Here is a 12,309-nt window from a genome sequence, read left to right on the forward strand (position 1 = left end):
GTTATTATTATTGACAGCGCGCGTGAACAGAGTTCACGCTATCTGGAACAAAATCACAAATATGAATTTAGGGGTTTTCGATATCGTGATATCAGAATCATGGTATGGAAAGCGTTACGAAATGATGACGCCTGTGCAGAAAGAGGGCTTTTGTTCTCAAACAAGTGAAATAGATCACGGAAACAAGTTATGATGAATCACGATTACGGGAAATAAGCCATAAATAGGCATACGCTGTGTGTTCTGTTTCTTGTGATGTTTTGTTCACAAACATCAGAACGGATTTTTTACGTGTATGGCTCAACATTTTTCGAAATGAAACGAAAATGTGTTTTTTTTTTTCTCGGAATACATTTTTTAACCATTTAGTTGCCCGTAACGCAGGTAGATCACCTTTTCGTGGTGCGTTATGGTACTATTATTATTATTACTATTATTGTACCATATTGTACTCTAGTTGTATCTGTTCTTGTGAATAATTATAAGTTACGGTCGGAAGAGTATAAGAGAGTAACAAGCCAATAAGACCCACCTATTTGAACCTTATAAGTAGAAGCAATAATTTGATACGATAGAGTACCGATGCATGGTCAAAATCAGTATCATTCAACCAGCTGATAAAGGGGCGCGCTTTTGAGAGTTAAATGGTGATAAACTGTTTTCTTCAAAAGGTATAAATAGCAGTATCTTTTTCTAAAGAGGCTCTATGCAAAATGGTAAAGAATGATGTTTGTATTAAAACGACTACTTCATTATTTCTCAATAGTAATGGAGTAGAACGACATGCACTAAACAAAGGACACGGGTATACCACAAAAGATCAAAGAAAACTGGTCGCAGTGGTTCATCCCGAACAGAAACAGAAAACCATTCAGTGGTTTTGATTTCTTTTCAAAAGTACACATTCATGCACAGTAGGCCGTCCCTTATTTTTCAAAAATGCGAAATTTTATAAGTTCGTGATAGTTAAGTGCTCGTTTTGGAAAGAAAAAAAATCAGGTAAAAAATTGAAGTCCGTACGTGGACGCTAAGTGGTCCACCAACGGCCCTTAAGGTATTAGGCGTAGATGATCCCGTGCGAAAAATCGAGCTCGCTGCTCTAGTGCGAAAAGCTCCCAGTAACAAATTGTCCTGCGTGCGTTGATAATCAGCATAGAATTTTGTTTTCTTGTAGTTCTGATTTTTTTGTCAGCGTGCAGTGTTATGAAGATATACACAGTATAAAACAACTCTTCTACTTAAAATTCTATCCTTTGGAAAACTGTTTCAAGGGACCATCATAGTAACCATGAAATTTTGTTTCTGCTATGGTACATGGAGGTATCACTGTAATACCTTTAGGGTCGTTAGAGGACCACTTAGCAATTTTTTTTTAAGATCGAAGTGTGCCGTGATAGTTTTTTTTAGAACTATCTGATGACTCTAAAGGGATCGGTTCTGCTTTGTATTTTATTGAGCAGGAAACTAATTACCATCACAGTTAATTAAGCACTGTTTTCTCTTTTGATTTCCGGCTTTCAAAAGATTAAATAAAAAAAAAATAAACAACAAATGCGCTGGGTCATCGCCAGTTTTTCAGGCGAACCATGACCTAATATCTTTCCCAACCTCCTCCTCCGTAGCACTTATGAGGGCGTCGCTGAGTCAGTGGCTTCTCATTGAGTAAGTGCTACATCAACATTTCCTTCCCCTATCCCAAGTTACGGTAAGGATGGGCGTGGCCAGGAATAGCAATATTCATGCGCTTGGTAATGTTGTTCAAGATCGGGTCAAGGTTTTTTCCCCAGCCTTGTCTCTGAAAGCGGTCTGGATGAAATTATCAAACAAAACATTAATGTTGCTAGTATACCGTAACTACGCTAACGCACGGACTTCAAATTTTTACCTGATTTTTTTTCTTACCAAACGAGCACTTTACAATGACGAACTTAAAATATTTCTCAAAATAAGGGACGGCCTAATGCATAGGTGTTGAATTCTGACAAAATTTAATGTTTATCTCACTTATCGCTCTCTTAACAACCATGATCCGCAACACATCATGAGAGTTTGCTTATCGTATACTGCTGCAGCCCTGATTATATCGGAGGGATAACAGTCCATGATGAAACCCATCTAAACCAGCTCCGGACCTGGGGGCACTTTTGATATTGGATGTTCGGTGTTTGTTCATCATGTCAGTAAAGGTAAACACCTACCCCAAATGGTAAATAAGCGAGAAACATGTGTTTATCATCGCTCTCTCTTAGGGGCTCTCCTTCGCTACTGGTATTTGTCAATGCTTGTTACAACTTGCTAAACATTGCCGATTATGGACCGATACAGATGCAATGTTTTTCTTCGTTTGCTTTGATCGTGCTTCGAAATCAATATAGAATGCATTCAACAATGCCTGCTCATGCGTTTTCCTCCTTGTGGCTTGCGAAATCCCAACTTGTTTATCCACTCCTTTGTACCGTTTTGACTCATATTCCGAACACTTGAGGCCATGTGTGGCTTCAAATGCATCTGATAAGCATAAATTAGCTGATATTTGTGTAAGTTTTAATTTCTTTGCAAAGTTTAACTTTTAGCAGTTGGATGTGCCGGTCTTTAGTAACAACGGTAGTCGAACTAACATTCCTTCCTTTCCCGGATGATCGTAAGGACGTGGCCAGCACCGTTATTGAATTTTAAAATTTGATCTCTCGATTTGTGCACATTGAGAATGGTACGCTAATCCCAAGCCTCATTCATTAAATATCTGTGCAACTTCGTTCTGGTCAATTACTGAGTAACAATTACGAATTGTACGGTCATCTATGCTTATGCGTATGCTTAATGTCCCCACTCAGCGTAGTGTTCGAAGAGCACTTCCACAGTTATTAACTGAGAGCTTTGCCTTAGTTGTCATTTTCGCATTTGTATTTCGTGTGGCACTGCCACAACTTTGGCAGGTACTATGATACTCTATGCCCAGGGAAGTCAAGGAAATTTCCATTACGAAAAGATCCTGGACCGACTGGGAATCGAACCCAGACACCTTCAGCATGGCTTTGCTTTGTACCCGCGGACGCTTACTACTCGGCTAAGAAAGGTCCACGTGGCTTATGAGTCTTATTTAACCACTAAGACATAAACACTTAGGCGCGGTGGCTTTTAAAAAGAATTCGAGATCTTTAGAATGAAAATAATTTGTTTCTCTATTTATAAGATGCATACTGGAAAATGAGCTATTAATTATCAATATTATATATATCACGGTGCTCCCCTGACCGTTATTATCAGAAAAAAAATCTCCATAAAATCTGCGGTCACCAGTCGTTTTCTATAGCTAAGCTGCATGTCTGGGCAAAAAATCGTAGGGCCCGTTTTGAAGTTACGCCCTTTCGATTGTATAAGTTCACAAATTCTAAGGAAATCTGATATATTTAAATGGATTTTGATTGATCGTGATTATCAGAAAGAATAAACCATTGACATTTGGTTCAAAGTTGGTTTATTAGTTTCTTTTTTGTAACTTTAAGGTGGAGTTTTGAATGACCAGATCAACAAAATATGGAGCTACGCCCTTTTGAAGGTGTAACCATTTAAAACATTACTTTGAAATAAAATAATTAGGCATTCCAATACAATGAAACATTTCACTTAAATGCCGTCAAAATATTTTATAATTATCTGATTTTTCATAGGCTCAAGTGCTTCAAGACATTACGGTGCCAATTTCATCATGTAACCACATTAGTTTTTATACAACAATATTCTGGATAGTTTGGTGAACCGATATACTCACAATACAGATTAATTAACATTCAATTCATGTTGTATATCGATGCGCAGGTTGACGTCAAACAATACTTCCGAACTTCAGTTTTTTGTTTTGGGCAGAGTTGCTCACTGTCACTATCGACGCTTAAAAATTGCTGATTTGTACAGGTCAACTACGATACAATTAGGTTCATTCTATATCACATCAACATAATGTTGCCTACTCCATCGTCAATGCATTGATGGCGATTGACTATGGATATCACTAAAAGGTTAAGTTTAACCTTAAATTAAACAAATAATATGACAATTTATCGGTACGATATTTTTGACAGTGCTGTTGATGGATTGAAACTATGAACTGAAAAAACATTAAAAGCTTGGATAACTACCACGTGATTACTCATTCTGCAGTGATCATGATCTAGAGTGTGATGTTTCATCACCGTTGTTAGTTGTCAAATCAAAGTGATATTGATAGCTCGCAAGTGATGTTGATAGTTTTAGCATATCCAAATTTACAGATAATTCTTAAGTTTGTGTAGTAATGGAATTGAAAGTGAATGCCTTTCTAGGAACTGGCACTCGTGGTGATGGTTTTAAGGTTTATGATTTTCTGGCTAATGAAATTCAAAATTAAGGAGTATAATTTAGAAAAGATCTATAAAATGTGGTAAAAACAACTCTGCGTAACTTTCAGTTTTTATTACCGGAAAATAGTAAATTGATCTGTGGCCGTGTTGGTAACCTGCTAATCTATCTACTTACCTGTTATAGTGTTCGTTTTAACACCAGCCGCTGTTCATTTTACCCACATAGTGCAGGTAAAATGAACATTTGCATCGCTTTTTGATAGCGATGAAAATATGTGAAAATTCAGCTATTTTAGTCTGAATCTATGTCGCTGCTATAGATTACATCCCTATTACCTGTTATAGTAGATAGATTAGCAGGTAACCAACACGGCCACAGATCAATTTACTATTTTCCGGTAATAAAAACTGAAAGTTACGCAGAATTGTTTTTACCACATTTTATGGATCTTTTCAATACAAAATTGGCTCCGTAATGCCTTATACACTTGAGCCTATGGAAAATCAGTTAATTGTGAAAGACTTGTGCCATTTAAACATTTGAACATGCAGACGGGATTAGACTGCCAAATAAATCTATTTATTTTACGTGATTTTAATGGTTACACTTTAAAAATTCCACCGAGAGATAACATATAACTAAAAACAGATTAAATGGAGATTCTGATTCTGATTCTGAGATTCTGATAATAACGGTCAGGGGAGCACCATGTATATGTTATGGGATAAAACAGACCAACTTTTAGGTTTAGTTTGGTATGAAAAACTCACTTACAAAACTCACTTCAAACCAAAATGATAGAAACATTGGAACTTTATTGTCAGAAATACATCATACAGAAATACATATTTTACGGAATACGTATATACGTATACATATTGCATTCATTACTAAAAAGCAAAGCTGACATATTTTAAATTTTACAAAATGTCATTAAAAATCTAGATGTCCTTCGTGAAATACTACGGAATTTCGTTTCGAACGCTATTTTACGGAATCATTTGAAATATCGCATACCCTTAATCTATGACGTATGGTAACAGTCTAGCCCTCAGTTCGTATGTTGGCAAAATTTGAACAAGTGCAGCTTTTATTTGAGGTAATAAACTCAATTTGCAGGAGAATGTCAGTAAAAATAAGGATAGTAAATTAGATATTAATGGCGACGAGTAGGCGGCTATACTACTCCGAACGGGAATCTGAACTGTACAAGTTTGGGTACAAACCGTGAACATAATCGTCCAAATTGTAATTAACGTTTAATTGCCAAACTTGGAATGTGTAATGTGTAGTTTCGACATGCCGAACTCGACCGCAAAAGAGGTAGAATGGCTTCAAATTCGTGGAGCCACCAGGACTCGCCTGCAATTGTGTTGGTGGTGAGCGAGGTCACGGAATCCTGCTTATTGATGTCATGTAATGGGCAAAGTTTTACCAGGAATTTATGCTAAACACCGTCCTGGGCTTTGATGACAGTTGGTAGTTATAAAATTATGAAAATGACTCAATACGCTGCTGGAAGGGAAAATTTAACATGGGACTTCCACAATATTGTACGGGGAATTGAGACTGTTTGAGTGCTAGTTTAATTTTAGTCCAGGAACATTTTCTGAAATGTTGAAATGAGCATAATCATTTCGATGTGTTGCAGCACCGTTGAGGTATCGCTATAGCAATCAACTATCCAGTGCACAGATGAAAGCTATAACTTTTACCCCCTTCAACATGGGCAATCAGTACTACATAAACATCACCATCGTCATCTCGTTCGCAAAATGGCTCGCCCGCTGTCCCGACTCGATAATGCCCTCCTCCTACAAACGATGTCATCGTCACAGAATGGCAACAACTGGTTCGACCTGAACTGGTTAGTGGAGTTTATTTCAGAAAAAAGGAACAGGTTTATTCACCTAGTGGTGATGATGACCTCGATTGATCAAAGAGCAAAACTTTAACCAAATTGATCTGCCAGAAAATTTCAAATTGATGATCATTAGGCATGTACGTAGCCTTTTAAGATATTTGATAATATTCAACAAAATTAATCATTCAATATATTTTCCGGAAACCCAAAACACATTTCAATTTTAAATTGTCGGCATATTTCTCAAAATAGTATTTTTTGAATAACCTCAAAGCTCTTGAATAGAAATCAATTAATTTTACACAGATCAAAGTTCAAGTTGTTTGAGAAATACTGTATCAGATGCATGCCTTAATTGTAACAAGTGTGTTTCTCGAATGTTTTTTGTCTTCTCAAAAGTTCGTCTAATTATAGAAATGATGGCAATACCCGTTTCTCGCAAAAAAGGTTCAACGCCCTACAGCAGCCCACCCACGCCGATGCTGTTCCACACCGTAATGCACACACACCCAAAGTCGACGATGAAAGAGCGTCACGATGTTTATGCAAATGATCGGGACTATAAAATAGAGGGGAAAACAGCTCATCATATTGGTGTGTCGTGACAGGTACCTATTCTGGGCTGGGTTACCACCACCAGGTGCGATGACACATGAGGGAGAGCTGCATCTCGATGCTCTAACTTAACTGGAGCGCACGTGGAACCGTGTAGTCTTCGGAATCGACTCAAATTTCCGATGCCAAAAGGGCGGACGGTGTTTTCGGCACTCGACTGTGCAGAGTGCAGCTGTTGTGGTGGATCAAGTGAGATTTAGGGAGGATTTTACGACACTTTTCTCGAGAATCGAGTTTACGTGGTGCGAAACGAGCAAGGTGAGAGGTGTTTGTTATGCGGGGCTTAGGTGTTAGACGGATGCTATGCAAATATACAGCAGACAAGGCGTGCTCGGTCATGTTCAATTTGTATACAGTCAGACCTCGATATAACGTAATTTATGTTAAACGTAAATTTTAAATTGCTCACATTTCTGTTAAACTTTAATACATTTACAATCTCATTGGAACCAAGCCAACTTATTCTTCCCAACTGGGACAGAGCCTTCTTTTAAGCTTAGTGTTCTTTTGAGCACTTCCACAGTTATCAACTGAAAGCTTTCTTGCCAATTGGCCATTTTTGCATGTTTGGCATGTACGAAAATACTCGTTGCCCTGTGAAGTCGAAAAAGTTTCCTTTGAGAAAATATCCTCGACTGGTGGGATTCAAAACCACGACCCTCAGATTGTACTTGCTGAGGAGTGTGTTTACCGCTAATACCCCTGACAATCAAAATGTACGTATAACGAAATCATCTTTTGTGTTATGAGAGGCTTACATGTGCAAAATTTCATGTATAATATGTCGCGAAAAGGCCTTCTATGTACAAAAGTGGAGGCGATATATGTACGTGCATACATTATTTGATAAATAATAGCATACAATGCGAGTGTATAAATTTTCTACCGATCTAATCTGTGATCTTATGCGACTTAACTTATGATAGCAAATGTCGATTTCACAGGTGCTACGGACTAACTTTGTACGAGTGTACAGAACGGAACAAAATGTACAAATGAAGTCAGAAAATAAAGGGTTTTATGCGAGGAAACTAATCAATCTGACGATTTTATTCACCGTGTTTTGCGGGTTCGATGTAACGTGTGTGAATGAACGAGCTATTACGTGAACTTGTATGCGACTTCTGGTTGTTTGGGACATATCCATGGTAATACATGCCCACAGAAATCGCTGCGTTACGCATTGTACCTAAAATTCTTCGATGGATGATATCAGAGATCCACAAATTTTCCATGGATTTGTCTTGAAATACCTACAAGGGTTTTTTCGTTTACACCTACAGGGTTTCCTGCTTATTTCGTTTTCTAATAATTATACATCAATTACCCCATGGATTGTCACAGTGATTTTCGCAAGCATATCTGTAAGTATTCTATTAGGTATTCTTTAAATACATCCAACAAAGATTGCCTTATAGTTTTCTCAAGGTTTCATCTTAAGCTCTTCAGTTATACTCAGTTCTAAGAGTTTGTTCAGAAAAGATTCCATGGATTCCAAGAAAACAAATTCCAAATATTTCTTCATTAATTCTGAAACCCTCTAAAATAAACATAACGGCGCGCAGAGATATTTAGTATTGCGAAGCTTCTTAATGTTCATATGCCGTAATCCAGGGTAACATAGATCAGTTTTTTTTATATTTCTTAAAAATTTAAAAAGTGTTGTACGTTTAATATTTTTGAAACAAATACTGACACCCATAGTTCCTGACTATATACTGAGAGAAGTTCGTTTTCTCTTTCTCCTATTCATAGAGGACTTTTTCTGTGACCATCGCCACGAGCAGTAATTGCTTTTATGTACCATATTAACTGTCCATAACTGCATAACAGTCACATTCGACATTTTTGTCGATTTCGAGTTTATACCGTGGAGAGTCATCAAATGATAAATACTTTCGATCAACATACTGAAATCAGTGAGATTGTTCTAGAAAATTCGAAAAAAAATACCAAATTGCTTTGTCACATTGGTAATTATAACCGCATAACAGTCGCATTGAGATTATAAATGACCTTCGTAATGTAATAGCAATGAAATTTCTATCAGAACTATTTTCTGACTATTCACCTAGTATGCGATATGAGTTGTACAAAATATCAGCCTCAAATAAGCATTTCTAAATTGCTGGTAATTTAAAAAAATAGTTTCCTCCCATACTGCCATAAAACGCACACTTTGTATTCAATTTACTCAATGCCTACTTTTGTCGAATGTTACAAACATTAACCACTACTGCGTCAAGTTGATGTGGTAGCATGGTTAGCGTGCACGCATCGCGGTTGTTTTTAGCAATGTCCTAGGTTTACATTCCGTCGCCGTCATCAGTTTTTGTTCATCCACATAGTGATAATTTTTGGGAGAAGTAGGTGAGCAGAAAATATGATACAGTGAAAAAGGAATTATCCCTGAAGTGAGATGATTTTCGGTTATCGTCCATCGTTACTCTAGGGAAAATAAGTATGAGCAAACTATGATGATCACGTGAGGAAACAAAAAAGCATTCTCCTTCCGTGCGAAAAATCGTAGATTCCGTATCATTGATACGAAAATTAAAAACACCTTGAACCGCAAAATACGCTAAACGCAGTCAAACTTACGAACGAAATTCTGCATGCTTTAATTTTGCCTTAATGAACATACTTATGAATGTTTTGTAACGAAATAGTGTTTGCCGATGCTATTTTGGCGACAACCGCATTTTCGTTTGTAGAACTCATGTAAGACATGAATCTTTTGTAGTGACACCAACACAATAGTAATCAGTGTTTAAAAAAGTTGAATTTTCGCAAAAATCATAATTTTTATTCATTCATGAGTATAAGAAAGAGAAGCACCATTCAAAAATTGAAAAAGTTCTATCAATAAATGTTGATTCGAATTTTTTACGAGATGGGTCATACTAATAAAGAGACCCAAGAGTGGTTGTTTTAATACCACTTTCGATTTAAGCACGGTTTTCTGTTAGGTTTTATCACGCCACAACAACTGTTTAAATTTCATACTTTTTGCATTGAAAAATTATCGTAAACAACCAATATGTATCTATTTTTATTCCATTCGCTCTATTTCTGCAGCATAAAGCTCAAATTTTTATGAAAATTATATGGCAGACAAAACATTTTCATTATATCACGCTTCGGTATATCACGCCAAAAAATTTAAGATCCGTGATATAATCGAGAAATTGCTGTATTCACTTCTGGATGTAAATCAATGAATTTTGACTCATTCAAAGGTATCAGTGCATAATATTCTGGAAATATCCCTACCAGAATCGATATCCAGAAATCATGTTTCCCGATAGAGAACAATAGTCTACATAATAACAAAGTTGATGATTTATTCTGTTAAGTGAATCATTTTTTTTATACTAGATAAGGTTTCTTTCATTATCCCAAAAAAAAATCATTATCAAAAAATACCAAGTTACCCAAAAATAAAAATTGAAAACCAAATCCCAAACCAATACCGAGAAAAATATCTAAGAATCTGTTTAAACTATTTGTAATTTACTTTCATAGAAAACGTTAGAGTGATGGTGCAAAAAATAGATTTTTGGAACTTTGTTGTCGGCACCCAGTACTGTAAAGGCTTAAAAAACTGTAATTGTCCGGGCACCCCAACCCGGGTGGTAAGTCCCACTCTGTCCCTAGCATTTCCGGTACTCTCAGCCCGCCCAACTCTACAGTAGCTACCTCTCTTTTAGACATCACAAGCAACGCTACCTAAATCCCGTCGAAACTTCACTATCACCAACTTCCTTCGATGCCATTGTCAGGGTTTTCCGAAACATCCCTTTCGGACAACCAGTCCCAGCGAGCTCACCGGGCACTTCAACCCAGGTGGTAAGTCCCTCTTCGTCACTAGTTCTTCTGGTGCCAGCACGGCATTCAACATCACGTCCTCCAGTTTGACCACCAGGCCTTCCGGAATTCCCGAATTGAACACCATCTTAGCCTTACCTCAACATTAAATTTGCCCACCGATGTTGCAGAGGCAGCTCTTTCTCAGCACCTCAACCTGGGCGACAGATCTTTCTACGGCAAAAGTCTCCAAACTTCAGCGAAAGCTCATCGATTTCCCAAATTTCTTCAATGGAAGATGATTGGTTCCTACAATAACCTTGCCAACCTCGAACTTCTAGTTCATGATACTCCATCGTAGTGCTTAGCTCTGCAGGAAGTTAACAACTCAACCGCTCACTTCGTGGCCAATAACGTTCGACTCTGCTCCGTTTTAGTAACTTGAGACACTCAGTCGTCCTTCCCTTTTGAGGTTCTCAGGCTAGACTCGAAATACGCCTCAACAAGCCTTTTCAGAATTTCCGTTTTGAACATCTATCTCCCTTGCAGAAACCTTCCTATCTTCCGTGAGCGGATTAATCGAATCTTCGAAGTGAGACCCCGAACCTACCCTTCTTGTTGGTGACATGAACGCTCATAACCCTTTTTAAGGAAGGCAGCGTTCCAATACCAGATGAATTGCCCTACTACATATCTTCGAGGAATATGAACTTATTGTTCATAACAACGGTGCAAATACCTTCTCTAACGCGCATACCTCTTCAGCCATCGACGAGGCCGCAGTAAGTCGCTCCTTCGTCAACCCTTTTCAGTGGTGTGTTGACTCCGATATGTACGGCAATGATCATCATCCCATCCGTTTAGGCATTGGCCCGTTGGCTCAGATGGATTTACGAGAGGGCAGACTGGAACGAATACACTCAAAGCTGTCGCGCTGAAGGCTCTACACTGGTGGACGGATGACACCAGGAAAGCAGTTGAATCTCGGACGAAAGCCCTATGCGCGGTTAGGCGTATTCCCATTGGCCACCCCAACAAGGAGAATGCACTGACCCTATATCGGCGGCGACATCTGGATGTAAAGGATAAATGCAGATGGCAAGCGTGCCAGCTGGGAAAATTTCTTGGACAGCATGAATCCAACACAAGCTTCCTTTGACCTCTGGAACAAGATAAATGCTCTCAGGGGCAAGCGTAAAGCAACACCACTAACAATTCAAATTCAAGGCTCTGGTATATCGGATCCCAACAACAGTAGCCACGGCTCTAGGTGAATGTTTCGCAAAGCTAGCAGCCATTGATAGCTACAGCGATTTCTTTAAGCGCCGTATTCAACCAAATCTCAGTTCTTTGGCCAATTTTTCCGTTCCTGACGATCATGATAACGCGCCAATCAACAATCCAGTCACTCTCAGTGAGAAAATGTTCGCAATCAAATGTAGCACCGGTAAATCTGCTGGCCCAGATGGGATCGGTTATCCTCTCATAAAAAATCTCCCTCCCTCCGGCAAACTACAACTCCTAGATCTCATCAACAAAATATGGCTCACGGACACTTTTTCATCAGAATGGAGCGAAAACCCCATACGGAAAACCAACAGTGACTCCCGTGACCCATCAAAATTCCGGCCAGTTGCATTTACGTCAAAGGTGATGGAACGGATGGTAAACCGCCGACTGCA

The sequence above is a fragment of the Aedes aegypti genome, chromosome 3, assembly GCF_002204515.2.
Source record: "Aedes aegypti strain LVP_AGWG chromosome 3, AaegL5.0 Primary Assembly, whole genome shotgun sequence".
Lineage (NCBI taxonomy): Eukaryota > Metazoa > Arthropoda > Insecta > Diptera > Culicidae > Aedes > Aedes aegypti.